At 45.5% G+C, this 15,010-nt stretch overlaps 1 protein-coding gene across 5 annotated transcripts in view; it reads left to right on the plus strand.

Moving 5' to 3' along the window:
• Positions 1-9,520: 9,520 nt before the first annotated feature.
• MARCHF7 (membrane associated ring-CH-type finger 7) overlaps positions 9,521-15,010 on the plus strand; it is a 36,606-nt gene continuing 31,116 nt past the window's right edge. For all 5 annotated transcript variants that reach the window (XM_040971617.1, XM_040971619.1, XM_040971616.1 and 2 more), the window contains exon 1: positions 9,521-9,716. The gene's annotated coding sequence lies outside the window, so the exon portion shown is untranslated. The remainder of the gene's footprint in view (positions 9,717-15,010) is intronic.

The following is a 15,010-nucleotide window of genomic DNA, read 5'->3' on the forward strand; positions in this document are numbered from 1 at the left end:
CTGGCTCCTGGCTTCAGATCAGCTCATCTGCAGCCACTGGGGCCGTTTGGGAAGTGAACCAGCAGAGGGAAGACCATCTCTCTCTCCTTCTCTCTGTAAATCTGCCCTTCAAATTAAAAAAATGCATAAATCTTTTCTTCTTAAAAAAAAAAAAAGATACTACATGCCAAAACACCTGAACTGAAAAACACTGTGAGGGTAGCACAGTGGTAATGTCTATTCTAAATGTAAAAGAAAAAATAAACAATTTTAAAAACAGGGATTCAGAGAAGAGGTACTATGGAATAAAGAAAAATGAAGACATATATTTAATTTGATTCTGCTCTATAAATAGGTGATAAAAAAACAATGTGTGCTTACATAGGTATAATATACACAGACATGATTATTTTTAATATTGTGTGACCATACAGATATAAAGGCGGAGACATACATGGTCATTTGCAACATCAGATGCAAAGGATATCTGTGAAGCAAAATTAAAGAGAAAAATAAAGGGGAGAAAAAAGAAAATGAACATAAAGGGACAAGAAGAGAACTGTATTAAAGTAGTTATGATATAATCACACATATATCATTTTATAAAATGCAAGTTAAAACAAATATTTTAAGAAAGCCACAACTAAGTTTGCAAGAAGAAATGTTCAAGGAATTTATACCAGTATCTTCAGCTTCTAGTTTGAAAAAAGTCCTTGATTATTATCATTCTGAAGTCTAAGTGTGCATATATATGTATATATTTATACATATACATAAGAGCACATGACTAGGCCAGATGATATAGAAACAGAACAGTTCAATCTGAATTTATGGTTTATAGCTCAGTTAAGCAAACTTTCTGTGAAGGGGCAGATGCTAAATATTCCAGGTTTTCTGTGTAATATCAGCTCTGTTGTAACTGTTCAACTGCCTGTTTTAGGGTGCTAGCAACCGCAGATTACAATGATGAACTTCATCTGTTACCTTGGCAAGGGCATAGAACCCAGTAATTCAATCAACACCAACCGAAGTGTTGCTGGGAAGGTATCATACCTGTGGCTCTTTCCCTACTCCACCTCTTTCATGTTTGTTTATTTGCTGGTAAAACAGAGTGACAGAGAAAACAGGGAGCGATCTTTCACCTCCTGGTTCACTCCCCAAATGCCAGCACTAGCCAGAGTTGGGTCAGGCTTAAGTCAGAGGCCTGGAATTCTATCTGGGTTTCCCCTTGTGGCTGACAGAAACTGAAATGCTTAAATCATCAGCCACCTCCCTGGAATGTTGGTAGGAAGCAGAGTAGCCATGCATGACTCAAACACAGGCCTCCCAAGCAGCAACTTACTTGTTGGGCAACAACACCAGTCCGGATGTGGCTGAAGTTAGGTGAAGTGATTTAACATGAATGGGCTTCATTCAGTGGGTGTTCAGCAAAAAAAAAAAAAAAAGTTTCCCAGAGAAGAAATTCTATTTCAAGAATGTAGCATCAGGGGAGGTGCAGCAGTTAAGACCTTAGCAAAGATGCTCTCATTACACATCAGAGAGCCTGGGTTCAATTCCCAGCTCAGGTTCTTGTTAATGCAGATCCTGCGAGGCTGTGATAATGGTTCAAGCAATTGTGCTCTTATCATCTACATAAGAAACCTAGATTGTATTCCTGACTCCTGGCTGTGACCCTGGCGCCAGCCCAGCTGCTGTGAGCATTTGGAGAGTGAACAAGGCAGATGAAAGCTATCTTGATTTCTCTCTATCTATATATGTGTGTGTCTCACTACTTCTCAAACAAACAAACAAACAAACAAAAGGTGTAAAAGTGTACAACCAACTCCCAGCTGTTTCCTGTCTGGGTCAGATGTTCTGGAGCAACGAAGAGCAGGGAAGATCTTAGTAGTGAAATTTCAACTGTAAGCTGAAGTTCAAGAAGTGTCTCTTCATGTGCTTTTTACCTACGTGTAGCTACTTGCTTTGGGTATTGAAAGCAATCACAGCAAAAGTCAATGGAACGTTTTGGATGTTCAAGTATTAACTACAGTACCTTTCAAAAAACTTAATATGGAACAATTTATAAAGCACCAGGTCAGGGTTATAATATTTTACACATAGAAGGTATGCATTCTGTCAAGGATTTAAGGCAAAGACTTTTATGCATTTTTTCTTTGTCAAGCAAACTGATTTTATTCACTACTTTGTTTCTTTTTTAAATTAATTAATTTTTAATGTTGTTTACACACTTGAGAAGATGTATGTCCTTATGGGCCTCTGATTATGGTGAGGAGTGTAGAGGTATGGAGAAAGAAGAGTGGGACAAATGTTTCTACTTTTTTTCCTTTTTCTCCTTTATCTTTAGAGGGGGGATATAACAGAGGGCCACTCCTAGCTGTCAAACTACATCAGCACCTGTGGATGCGAAATGGCTATTTGATGTCATCTGAGAGACCCTGACATGGGGAAGAATGTTCTGAGGATGTTATTTGAATAGTTTTGATAGTTCTGAGATGTTGGTTTTATTGCCCCAGGGTTGAAAAATATTTCTAGTCTATTGATTGACAAAGTCCACCTCAGTGCATCCACACATCCAGACCCTTGCTGCCAAAGCTGGGCCAGGAGAGATGTTCATCCTTTTCTGCTTCCCATCCTCTGACATGGCACTTAGCTTCCTCTGCTGGCCTGGAAGATCTGGCTGTTATATCCCCCATGTACATTTTGGTATGTTGTCCACTGCACGGGTATCACAAGTGAGGAGGCTCAGTCCCAGTACATGCACTCCAGGCTGGACCACATATCCTGATTTTTCCAATGGTTGGAGTTCGAGTCTAGCAGACTAGTTGGGTAGAACCCCAAGAAACTTCTCCCTGGGTGATGCCACAGCTGACTCATGTGTGCCAGCTAGTGTGGGGATGGCTCAGTCTGTCACCCACAACACACCCACAGCAGCCTATGCATATATGGGTGAATGTATCTGCCACAGCCAGTTCTGTTCCCAGCCTTACCTCCCATGCAAACCAATGGGTGTTGTAGCCTAGCCCAAATCAGCCTGCCACAAACATAGCCCTTACACATACCAGCAGGTGCTATAGTCTAGTTGGAGGGACTTCCAATAACCCCAACAGGACCATTCCCAGTCTCAGTTCCTGCACATGCAGGCATGTGTAGCAGTCTACTGTGACCCATCCAACATCCCATCTGGCTCTTGTATGCACTCATAGGTGCCGCAGCTTAGCTCAGACCTACCCACCCTCACACCCAGCCCACACATATGTCAATGGGGCTGCTGCCTTATCCAGCTCAGCCCACTCCCAGCCTTGGGTCTCATGCTCACTAGTGGGAGCTGAAGCCGAGAAGAGAAGTGCCCACAGTTCCCCTACTAGGCCCACTCCCAGCCCTGGATTTTGCACTTGCCAGGGGTACTACAGTCCAGACTGACAAAACTTGCACCCACTCCCAGCACTTGCTTGTGGATCCTATGGCAAAGCCCAGCTGGCCTGCACTTATTCTGTCTCTTGCATGTGCCAGCAGATGTGGCAGCCTAGCTTAGCCCAGCTCTCCCACAAACCCAATTCTCATGTAGGCTGATGGGTATTGCAACTCTGCCCCAGTTTTCCCCTAGTCCCAGCTCTTACATTTGTTTACCAGTGGGAACAGTGGCCTAACAGGTGAAGTTCCCTTAAGAGGTTTGCCCCCAGCCCTGGGTCTTATGTGTGCTGGTGGGTGCTGTGACCCAGTCTGACATGGCCTGTTTCAGCTAGGCATTCAGCAGTCCGGCCTGTCCCCAGTCCTGCTCATGCTGGTGGGTGCTACAGTCTAACCCAGCCTAGCTAGCTCCCCAGTTCCAGCCCTCATGTGAACCAGTGGGTGTTGTTACCCAACCCAGCTCAGCCTGCACCCTGTCCTGGCTCTAGCACCTGCCAGTGGGTATGGCAGACTGGCTCAGCCAGCCTGCCCCAGGCCTAACCCACATGTATGCCAAAGGGTACTGTAAGCTGGCCAGGCCTGGACTGCCCCTAGCCTTGGCTCACCAGTGGGAGCTGTAGCTAACAGGGGAGTTCCACAAGTTCCCCTATTAGACCACTACCAGTTCTGGATCTCCTACACAGGCTGATGGGTGCTTAGCCCAGCCTGACCTGACCTGCCTCCAGTTCCAGCATTCACTGGCAGGTACTATATGACCAGCACACATCCATTCCAGCTCTTACCAGAGGGTGCTACAACCCAGTCCTGCCTGGTCCACCCCCAGTCCCAGCTGTTGTGTGGACCAGCAAATGCTGCAACCTAGTCCAACCCATTCCACACCCACTCTGGCTCTCTTGGATGCCAGCAGGTGCTGGAGCCCAGCCCATTCCAGCCTACCCTAGGACACAGTCCATCACATGCCAACAGGTGTTGCAGTTATGTTCCTCCTGGTCCACCCCATCCCCAGCTCTTGGGCTCACTCGTGGGAACTACAACCTAGCAGGAGAGTGCCGGTGGTACTCTGATCCAGCTTGGCATAGCCCACATGCAGTCATGGCACTTGCCAACAGATGCTGCTGCTTTGTCTTGCCCGGCCTGCTTCCAGTCCCAACTCTTCCTGGTGGGTGCTGCTGCCTATCCCTGACTAGCCTGTTCCATCCTTGGCTCTTATGTGAACCAGTTGGTGAAGTAGCCTAGACTCAGCCCATACCCTGTCTGGCTCCTGTGTGTTGTCAGTGGATCTTAAAGCTTGGCCATGCATAGGTTGGCCCTCCCGCTATGTCAGCCCACATAAGCCAAACAGTAGTGCATCCTCACCTAGCCTGACTCACCCCCAAGCCCAGCTCTGGCCCACTCCTATACCAGATCTTACTAATGTTGGTGAGTGCTAGGCCCCTGCCTGCCAGTCTACCCTGAGTCCTGGACTTTGAATGTGCTGAGGGTGCTGTGGTCCAGCCCATTCTGAGACCTGATTCTCGGGTGTGCCTGTGTGTGCTACAGCCTGGATTAGTCCAGCCTACTCCCAAGCACAGTTCATTTGAGTACCAGTGAGTTCTATAGTCATGTCTAGCTTGGCCCATCACTACCCACAGCTCTCATACAAACCAAGCGCACATACCTCCTAAAATATCTGCCCCCAGACCTGGTTCTCTCATATGCCAGTTGGTGTCATGGCCAAGTCTAGTATGGTCCTTCCCTTGCCCTGACACTTACTGACGGGTACTGTGGTCTATTCCTGCCAGGCAGGCCCCTGGCTCTAGCTTTCATGTGTGCTGGTATGTGGTGGCCAATACTACCAAGTCCAGCCCAGGACTCCAACATGGGCAATGTGCATTAGTCTGACCTAGACATGCCTTCTGGTTTCCCCTCTCTAAACAACCTGTTCTTTAAACCACCTCATCTATCTGCAAGTAAATTTACCTTGGAAGGCCCCAGCAGTCAGTCATTCCACACCTGTGGAGCACTCCCTCAGTGGCCCTACTCCCAAGTATCCCCAAACCCCCTTCCCAGGGCTATCCACAGTGTTACCCGCCACCACCTTGTGTGGCCCCCAAGGTCATTTGTCTTCGAGTAGGCACTCGGTTCTAGGCTCTAGGCTCAGTGGAGGTGGCAGAGCCTCCCAGAGACAACTTCTTCACATATCTTTAAAAAAAAAAAATAGAATAGCTAACAATGCTGGGTCTCTGGCAGATTAACAGAAAGATGGCACTAAGCAGGCTCAGAACATTTCCAAAGTTTAAGAAATAACCAGCACTTGGAAATGATAACATTTGCAAAACACTAATAACAATCATCTCTCTTCAAAATAATGATTTAAAAAGGGGGAAATAAGAACTTTGAAATTCATAATCTGGAAGAGAATTATGAGCTATCAGGTACATGAGAAAACACTTTATTGAAAGAGTAAAGAGTTATAATGGCAAGAAAGTTTATAAAGACGGAGGAGGAACACTAGTAACAGTCAAGCAGACCCTAATTTAGAGACAAAGGCATGTTCGAGAGTGGAAACTAGCAAATAAGCAAGGATATTTGGACACAGAAAGGAACTTCAGAGTCAGTCACAGAGAATAAAAAGTTTAACAAAGGATGGATAAATGGAGGAACTCGGCATACAAGGCAGCCATGAGGTCTAGATTGCTTGATATAGTTCAGACTCAGATACCTGCTTCCCAAATCATTTTGTACTACTTTTTATTTCAGAAAATGTGGTCACCAGTATATCTATCTGCAGCCACAATTCCTGGAAAAACGCCATTGAAGGAAGAAAAATCTCAATAATTATTTATATTTGTAAGATATTTACTTAACGTTTTGAAAGCTAGAATTACAGAGAGAGAACGGAGAGAGAAGGAGGTCATTTCCTCACAGTTGACTCTTCAGCTGTCAGCGAAGGGCAGGCCTGACCCTGCAGGCCGCACAGGTTCCCTACGTGGGTGCAGGGACACAAGCACTCAGGCCATCTTATGTTGCTCTCCCAGATGCACTTGCAGGATTCTGGATCGAAAGTGGAGCTTCTGTTCTGGTGTTCATTTGGGCTGCCAGAATCGCATACAGTGGACTTAACCTGCTGGGCAACAATGCCTGCCACACAATAATGATTTTTTGGCAATGATAACTACTTTAAAAGCCCAATCACAGAGAATACATAAAACAATTTTTAAAAAGTCACTGTAAAGGAGGAAAACTGGGGGATGGTGCTGTGGCACAGTGAATTAAATTGTCTCTTGCTATGCAGGCATCCCATGTCGGAGTAGCCAAGAAGAGCACCCCAGCTGCTCACTTTTTGATTCAGCTTTCTACCAATGTACCTGAGAAGGCAGCAGCAGATGGCTCAAGCAGCATTCACACCCAGGTCACCCATATGGGGTATCAGGATGAAGTTCCGGGTTCAGATACTGGCCCGGGGCACCCAGACTACTGTGGACATTTGGCGAATGAACCAGCAGGGAAGATCTGTTTCTCATTCTCTTTCTGTTGCTCCACCTTTCAAATCAATCAATAAATCAATCTTTAGAAAATAATCTAGAGAGAGAAAAATGGGGTGGCATTTACAAAGAAGAGCAGTCCCATTCATCTGACGTCTTTATACTACTGACAGTAGAAACTAACAGCCCTAAGTTCTGCTCTGCATAGGAGACTGAAGCTACACTCATCTCTGACGATACTGTCACGGCTGGATCATCTACACACATCTATGCCAGGTTTGGGGGTTCTAGAGAGAAGTTTCCACTGCCAGGAGAATGGTACAGTCATTCCCCTTAGCCTAGAACAAAACTGAAAAGAGATGTAAGGGACCTCTGTAATACAAAGCTCCCACAAAGAGACAAGCTTAGGGTGCTACAGACATGGACTGGAATAGCTAATAATTGTGGAATGTTTGCTATGTTCCAGGAACACACGCAGTATCTTATTTAATACCCGCAACAACCTTACAGTACTATTATTAGCTCAGTTTACACAAGCACAGTAGGCTTGGCGAAGTTAAGGAACTGCTCAAGATAACAAAAGTAGTAATAGGTAGGACTGGGATTTGAATTTATGTAGTTTGGTTCTTTTTTTATTTTTTAAAGATTTATTTTTATTATTTTTTCATTGGAAAGGCGGATATACAGAGAGGAGAGACAGAGAGGAAGATCTTCCGTCCAGCGCAAGGTCGATACTATGCCGATCTGAAGCCAGGAGCCTCTTCCGGGTCTCCCACGCGGGTGCAGGTTCCCAAAGCTTTGGGCCATCCTCGACTGCCCTCCCGGGCCACAGGCAGGGAGCTGGATGGGAAGCGGGGCTGCCCGGGATTAGAACCGGCGCTCATATGGGATCCCGGGCGTGCAAGGCGAGGACCTTTAACCACTTGCGCCACCGCACCGGGCCCTGTAGTTTGGTTCTTCAAAACACCCACCTGCATTCAAATATATGGCTGCCTTAACCCTACAGGGTTATTCAAACACATTAAAATCTATTTTTCTTTAAAGAACAAATTAATTGGGAGAATCCCAGAGCCTATGAAACTGTGTCATAAAATAAAATAAAAAAAAAAGAACAAATGAATGCCCTCAAAACTAGTCCTTGTTCATTTTATCTCAATGAAGAAACTTAAATCATACTCTAAAAATTGGACTGGCACTAGTGTGTCAATTTTAAATAGTAAATCTTCTTAAGGTTTGTTTTATTTTTATTACAGATGTACAGAGAGGAGGAGAGACAGAGAGGAAGATCTTCTCTCCGATGATTCACTCCCCAAACGGCCAAAATGGCCAGAGTTGAGCTGACCCGAAGCCAGGAGCCCAGAGACTCCCCCAGGTCTCCCATAGGGGTGCAAGGTCCCAAAGCTGTGGGCTGTCCTCCACTGCTTTCCCGGGCCACAAGCAGGGAGCTGGACGGGGAAACGGGGATGCCTGGATTAGAACCAGTGCCCATATGAGATCCCAGGTGTGCAAGGCGAGGACTTTAGCTACCAGGCTACCGTGCCAGACCATAAATAGTAAATCTACACTTGAACTTAGCCAAAAGGTCGAGAAGCGATTTAAATAGCAAATCTTAAATCTTTAAAATGTCCAGCATTTTATAATTTTTCATAACAAAGCATGGGTAGGGTGTGTCTCCAAGCCAGTGTGAAATGGGGATGACCGTGATGGACCCTCCATTCCCTTCAGATCAACACATAAATTCTACATTCCACTTCCTGCAATTATCTGGACCCGATGGATTGCTTTTCATTACTTAACAAAATAGGTCACTTAAAATCAAGTGTCTTCAGTATACGTCCAAGTTTCAACAACGGAGATTTACTGTTTAATAACTTTGATATACTAATCCAAACCCACTTCAATGGTGTCTATTTCCTCTAACCTACTCCTTTTTATTTATTAGTACTCATTAACATCTTAGTTTACCACACTTAGTTTGTGGAAAGTTCCATCTCATATCCACCTTTGCCTAGACAGATGAATTTCCATACGCTACCCAAGGTTAACAACACGATTCTGAGACATGACTGTACCGCAAACACCAAGACTTGGTTGCCACAAGGTTGGCTACCCTGGCAGGGAAAGAACTGCCAGCAAACCTACTACTAGGGCGGGCAGGGCAGGGCGCTAGCCGGGAGGAGGGGAGGCGGGAAAGAGGAGGGCTTGATTCAACATTCGCTGCGCCACTTACTAAGCGCAAAGAAAAAAAAAAAGCCGGGGGGGAAAGGGGCTGGGCGGTATTTTGGGCTTGGGGCCCGGTTAGTTGTGATCCGGGGCCAGAGTCCGTGGGTGGGGAGCCGCCCCTGAGAGCAACCGGGCTGGCTCGGAGCCCTCACGCCAAGCCGGACACGGATGAGCAACCAGGGCCGGGCCTCCGGAGCCCGGTCCCGGCACCCGCACCCTGGCCGGCCCCGCCGCCAGCAAGCCGGCCGACCAGCCGCCGCCGCTTACCAGTGGCGCCTCGCTGCCTCCCGGGGGGCAGCCCTTCAACGGCTGCCGCAGTCAGAGCACCACCCCGCGGTGGGGCACGTCGAGCCCGCTCGCAGCTCTCGGAGTCCCGCAGCGCCACTCCTCTCGCGAGAAGCCGGAGAGAGGTCCGGGAAGTCGGGGGAGGAGGGGAAGGGAGGGGCACTTAACGGTGGCGGCTGCTTGTGCGCCGGATCCTGGAAAGGGCCGGGCGCCATTGTGCTTCGCTGCGGACTGCTCTCCGCCCCCCCTCCCCCGCCATCCCCAGTCAGAGAGGCCTCGGACGGCGAGGCGGGACGCGGCGGCGGGGTCGCTTTGAGAGTGCGACGCGCCCTGGTCAGCGCCGGCTCCGGAGCTGAGGTAAATCCACTGCGGGGACTCGGGCTTCCCCGTCCCGGGGTGCTGGTGGGGGAGGGGACGAGATGACTCGCCGGCCTGTGGGGGGACGTGAGGGCCGCTCGCTCGGCCGGATGGGGCGCCGGAGGAGCATCGCGGGCCCTCGGGGACGGAAGGGAGCGGGCGCGGGCTTCCCGTGCCGACAGGCTTTGGCGCGGTGCGAGAGTTTGTGTCGGGTGAAGAAGGGGTCGGCTGTACGCCTTCGTGATGGCCGGGTGGAGGGGGAGGGCCTGAATCCAGCTCGGGCCTGGCGGGTTGCGGGAGGCCGGGGGCCCCGCGGGTGCGGCGGAGCCCCGCACAGTGTGTCCTGAGAGAGATTAAATGGCGAGCCCGAGTTGGAGGCGGCGCGGGATCGGGGCTCGGCGGCCTCAGATCGAGGGGGGCCTTGGGGGGCCCCCCTTCTCTGCCCTGCTGAGAGCCGCGGTGCTTGAACGCGGTGCCTGACGGGGTGCTGCCTGGGTCGCCGGCAGTCACGTCTGCTTCAGAATCAGCACGGTGGTGGTGGTGGCTTGGACCCAAAACCGACCTGTTGGCGGAAGAAGTGGGGGAGAAAAAAAATGGAAGGCTCGAGTAGTAGACTACTCGCTGGGTTTTGGTGAAACTGCGCAGTGGCGATTCATGTGTACGCACAGCCGCGTAGAACCCTGCCCTTAGTAGTTGTCGCTGCGTGCGGAAATCGGTTTTAATCCCCGGGGAAGGCCTGGGGGGGGGGTCATCAGTGGTATTGTTCAGAGAGTAGATGTGCCCAGTAAAAGTGAATTCAGTAAGGTTTGGTAAACCTTTTTTTTTTTTTTTTTTAAATTTTTCCTTAGTTTAATTCTCCCTTCCTGTTACTCCCACCTACTCGTTTCTGTCCAGAATGAACAGGTAGGGTTAATTTTTTTTTTTTTCAAAGCTCAAATAGTAGGCTGGGTAAAGAGGGAGACACGTGGTGTAACTAGAGTTTTTTTTTTCCTGAAAGAACAGTTGGGTTGGAGAATTGAGGTCAGTGTTTTCATTTAACAGCTCCGCAGCGTTGAGTTTGAAAAGGAGTTGGAAGCAGTGGCCCTGGCGTCCGAAGATTAGGGTGTGATGTTTGATTTTCACCGTAGTGATTCGACCCCTTCAGATTTCCTCAGGAATATAGTTTAATCCTTAGAGTTGAGGTGAAGATGAAATTAGATGAGGTAGGTGTGAAGCCATCAACACTGGGGCATGTGACTAGTGGTGATTATTTTTACTGAACACAAGGACTTGGAATTGAGAACTCAAAGTGCAGTGGTTTATATCCAAGCATTCTGGTCAGAATTTCAAATTTACTTCAATAGTAATAACCTCCACTGAGGACTGGCTACTTCCTGCATACAAGAATATATAAAATCGCACAACCCATGTTTTCTAGGCAAGAACTTAGAGTGTTTTTTTTTTTTCACCTTAAATTATGTTGCAGATGTAGACAGATTGAGTGTAGTCTTGGGGATTTTTGTTTTTTGCATTTTCCTGCTGGATCAGATGTCTTGGGTAAGAGTTCTTCCAGTACAAGAGATTTGTTTTTTCAGCCTTGTCGGCAAGAGGTCTTATTTTCCCAGATAAACCAAAAAGACTCTCTTATGAGTCACAGGTTCTATGAAAGTATCAGGAAAAGTCATCATTCATACGTAGCTAATTTTTAGTCTGCTCCATATCCACCTCACACAACTTGGTCTGGTGTGTAAGAACTGTCCCATTTTGATATTTTGTTTTAGGAAAAAATACTTTTTTATGCAAATATAAAAATAATGTAAAAGCTTTTGGCAGTTTGTCTTAGTCTGGCTGTAAGATTTTTAGGTCTTCACCTTATAAGAATGAGTCGACACAACTGCTGCCCTGTAACTCATGGCGCAGTCATCTGGCTGATGTAAAAGCAACCACTGATGTTATCTTCATGTGTTTGCACACGAAGTGAGTGGGGGGGGGCAGATTTTACAGGAAGTAATGTTTGGACCAAGATGGGAAGTATGAGTAGGGCTTTGAAAAAAAAAAAACTGCAGAGTCATGATGCCGCGGTGGTTGTTGGAAAATGAAAATTTTTTCCCCATAGCTGAAATACAAACTGAATGGGAGATTACAGCTTGCCATAGAAGAGTGTGCATTTGGTTAGAAAGTTAGCGCTCTGCTGTGAGATGGAGGGGCCAGGTAACTGCTGCTTAGATTAATGAACCTTCTAACTGTTGAATAACTCAGTCAACAACTGGTCACATTAGAATGATTACAATTATAAATTTGATTTCCTAAAAAGAATACTGGGATTCATCACAGCACAATTCCAATATAATGAAATGGTTTATTCTCTTATAAATCTGCTATTACAAAAATTCTGTGTTTAATATAGTTGCTTATTGTAAGATGAACCCCAAAAGTGTGAGGGTGGTAATGATAAGATGATTTTGTAATTTGAGATTTGACTAGCACTTAAAGTGGTCAAAGCTGTTTTTCCTGTTCCCAAAGTTTTTCTCTGCGACTACTGGTTAGACTGGATAGGTTGAATACCTGGTTTTAAGATCACCTTTTACTCTATACCCATAGTGCAGGCTTTGAACCTTTAAAGGTTAGTTAGCACATGTTTCTCATTTTCCAGAAAGAAACAAAATGATCTCCCTGTACTGAATAAAGAATTAAATGTGATACCTACAGATTAAATTAGCTTTAACAGCAGCAGATTATCTTATTGAAATGTTCTTTATTAACATAGTCCTGTCTTCTTAAGGAGATGATTTTTTCCCTTATCTTGTTTTTTTAAAACATGGATATATCTGCATCTTAAGAATGCCAGCTAAAAATCAAGAGATTAGTTTTTAAAGGCCCAGAAAGTTCTGTGATTTTAAGACACTCCTAAGACTTGACCACCCCTTACTTTTCTTTTGTCTGCATGTTCAGTAGGATTATGAAACACTAAGATAATCCCATTAAGAAAAACATTTTTTTAAACAAAAGTAGATTTAAAAAAAAACCCAAAAAGCATACAGAATACAGGTAGGTAATGAAATTAGCTATTTCTGGAAGATTCTTGACTATTGAAATTCTTGACTATGGGTATTTTGGGTGATAACTTTGACCTTTGTGCTATGAATTTATTGTACAGTAATGTGGTAATTCAATACTTTGATTCTCATTTGATGTTTAAGACAGAGTTTTGTGTTAGACTCAGGTATAATTCATTTTTTAAATACAGGTAGACATTTTAATGATGTGTTTAAATGATCTAATAGTAGGAAAGCGAAAGGGTCCATTAGGAGGTTTTGCTCCTTTGCTGCATACAAAAACCACTTCAAAACCTAGTGAAACAGCTATTCACTGTTTTATTAAGTTTCCTGTGTTTTGGGGGCAGTTGTACTGTCATGACCTTGGTTAATTCCTGCGTCAGTATTAGAACCAGAGATTTCCCAGATGGCAAGCCCCAAGATGGATTCATTCTTATTGTCTAACATTTGATGTTGGTTGGCATCCCACTGCTCTGTGAGAGCCTTTTATGACATGAGGTCAGAGCAACATTTTAAGAACGTAAAAATGGAAGCTCCAAGAGTTTTTCTTTTGTTTTCATGTCTTATTTATTTGACAGGGACAGATACATCTCCTACTAGCTAGCTCATTCCCTGGATGCCTGCTACCAAGATTGTGCCTGGTTCAATCTGGGAACCAGGAGATTAATTTGGTCACCCAGGTGGATGACGGGGAAGAAATTGCTTGAGCCATCTGCTGCCTTCCAGGTGCACATCAATAGAAAACCAGAATTGGGACCAGAACTCACACTTGAACCCATGTGCTGTTTGATTGGATTGCCAGTGTCCCTGGTGGCATCTTAAAAGACCAAGCCAAACTCCCACTCCTCTTGACTTTGGCAAATCATATGTCATGCCTTCTGTTAGCTGCAGTTAAGCCTTACTAGGCTGACCTATATTTAAGGAGTGGAGAGAAAAGGTCCTTGTCTTGGGCAAATCATCAACATTACATTGCAAAGAGTTTTGCATACCTACAGTGCCAGGGTATTAATAGCCTTGTTTTATGGCTTGCTACACATCTAGACAAGTATAAATAAAGAATTGTTTACAGTGTTGTGATTAGCATTACTTTATGGTTATAAAGGCGTCGATAAAATAGACAAGAAAATTGGTTGAAAGTTGATTGCTGTTGGAGTTGGTTGATTGATACATGGAGGATCATTGATTGTATAATATCCTTGCCAAGGCTATAAACTAGCAGTTGAATAGCTATTTAAAAAACATTTTTTTATATTTATATTTACTTGAAAGGCAGAGCAACACACACATACACACATCTTCATTTGCTGCTGCCCCTTCCCCCAAAATACCTATGTGAAACCAGGGGTAAGCCAGGTGAGACCTGCAAGCCTGAAACTCCATTCAGGTCTCCCATGTGGGTGTATGTTCCCAGGCACTTGGGCCATCATCTGCCTCCCGGAAAAGAAGCAACAACCTGGAAAGCTGGCAGCACCAAAACTCACTGGCATAAATGAGATGCCAGTATACCAAGCAGTGGGCTAACCCAATGTTGACCCTGTAAGCCTGCAGTTTAGAAAGGGAGTTGTTTAACCTAAGGCGTTATCTATGAATTTTATTGTGATAAAAATTATTTTTTTTAAAGATTTATTTTATTTTTATTGGAAAGGCGGATATACAGAGAGGAGAGACAGAGAGGAAGATCTTCCGTCCGATGATTCACTCCCCAAGTGAGCGCAACGGCCGGTGCTATGCCAATCCGAAGCCAGGATCCAGGAATTTCTTCCGGGTCTCCCACGCGGGTGCAGGGTCCCAAAGCTTTGGGCCGTCCTCGACTGCTTTCTCGGGCCACAGGCAGGGAGCTGGATGGGAAGCGGAGCCTCTGGGATTAGACCCAATGCCCATATGGGATCCCAGGAGTGCAAGGCGAAGACCTTAACCACTGCGCCATCGTGCCGGGCCCTTGAAAAAAATTATTTTTAAAAAATCATTATTATTATTATTGGTAAATGCTTTCTGCTATTTAGCAATGTATGATCAAGTACATCAAAGAAGTTTTGAAAGACTAAATATAAAAAGCTAAAAGGTGCTAAAAAATATAGTGAAATATAAACAGTGGCTGTTTCTTTCTAAACATATTTGTGTTTCTTTACCACACAGTGAATGTAGTATATGTGTATATATAGAAATCTGAATGACTCTAAAAATTAGGTCTTTTTACTGTGTGTTCAAGGCAAACTTCAATTAATAAAGCTAACAGAATTTTACTGTGTTGTTTGTGTG

The sequence above is a fragment of the Ochotona curzoniae genome, unplaced genomic scaffold, assembly GCF_017591425.1.
Source record: "Ochotona curzoniae isolate NIBS_2020 unplaced genomic scaffold, NIBS_Ocur_1.0 contig_2210, whole genome shotgun sequence".
Taxonomy (NCBI): Eukaryota; Metazoa; Chordata; class Mammalia; order Lagomorpha; family Ochotonidae; genus Ochotona; species Ochotona curzoniae.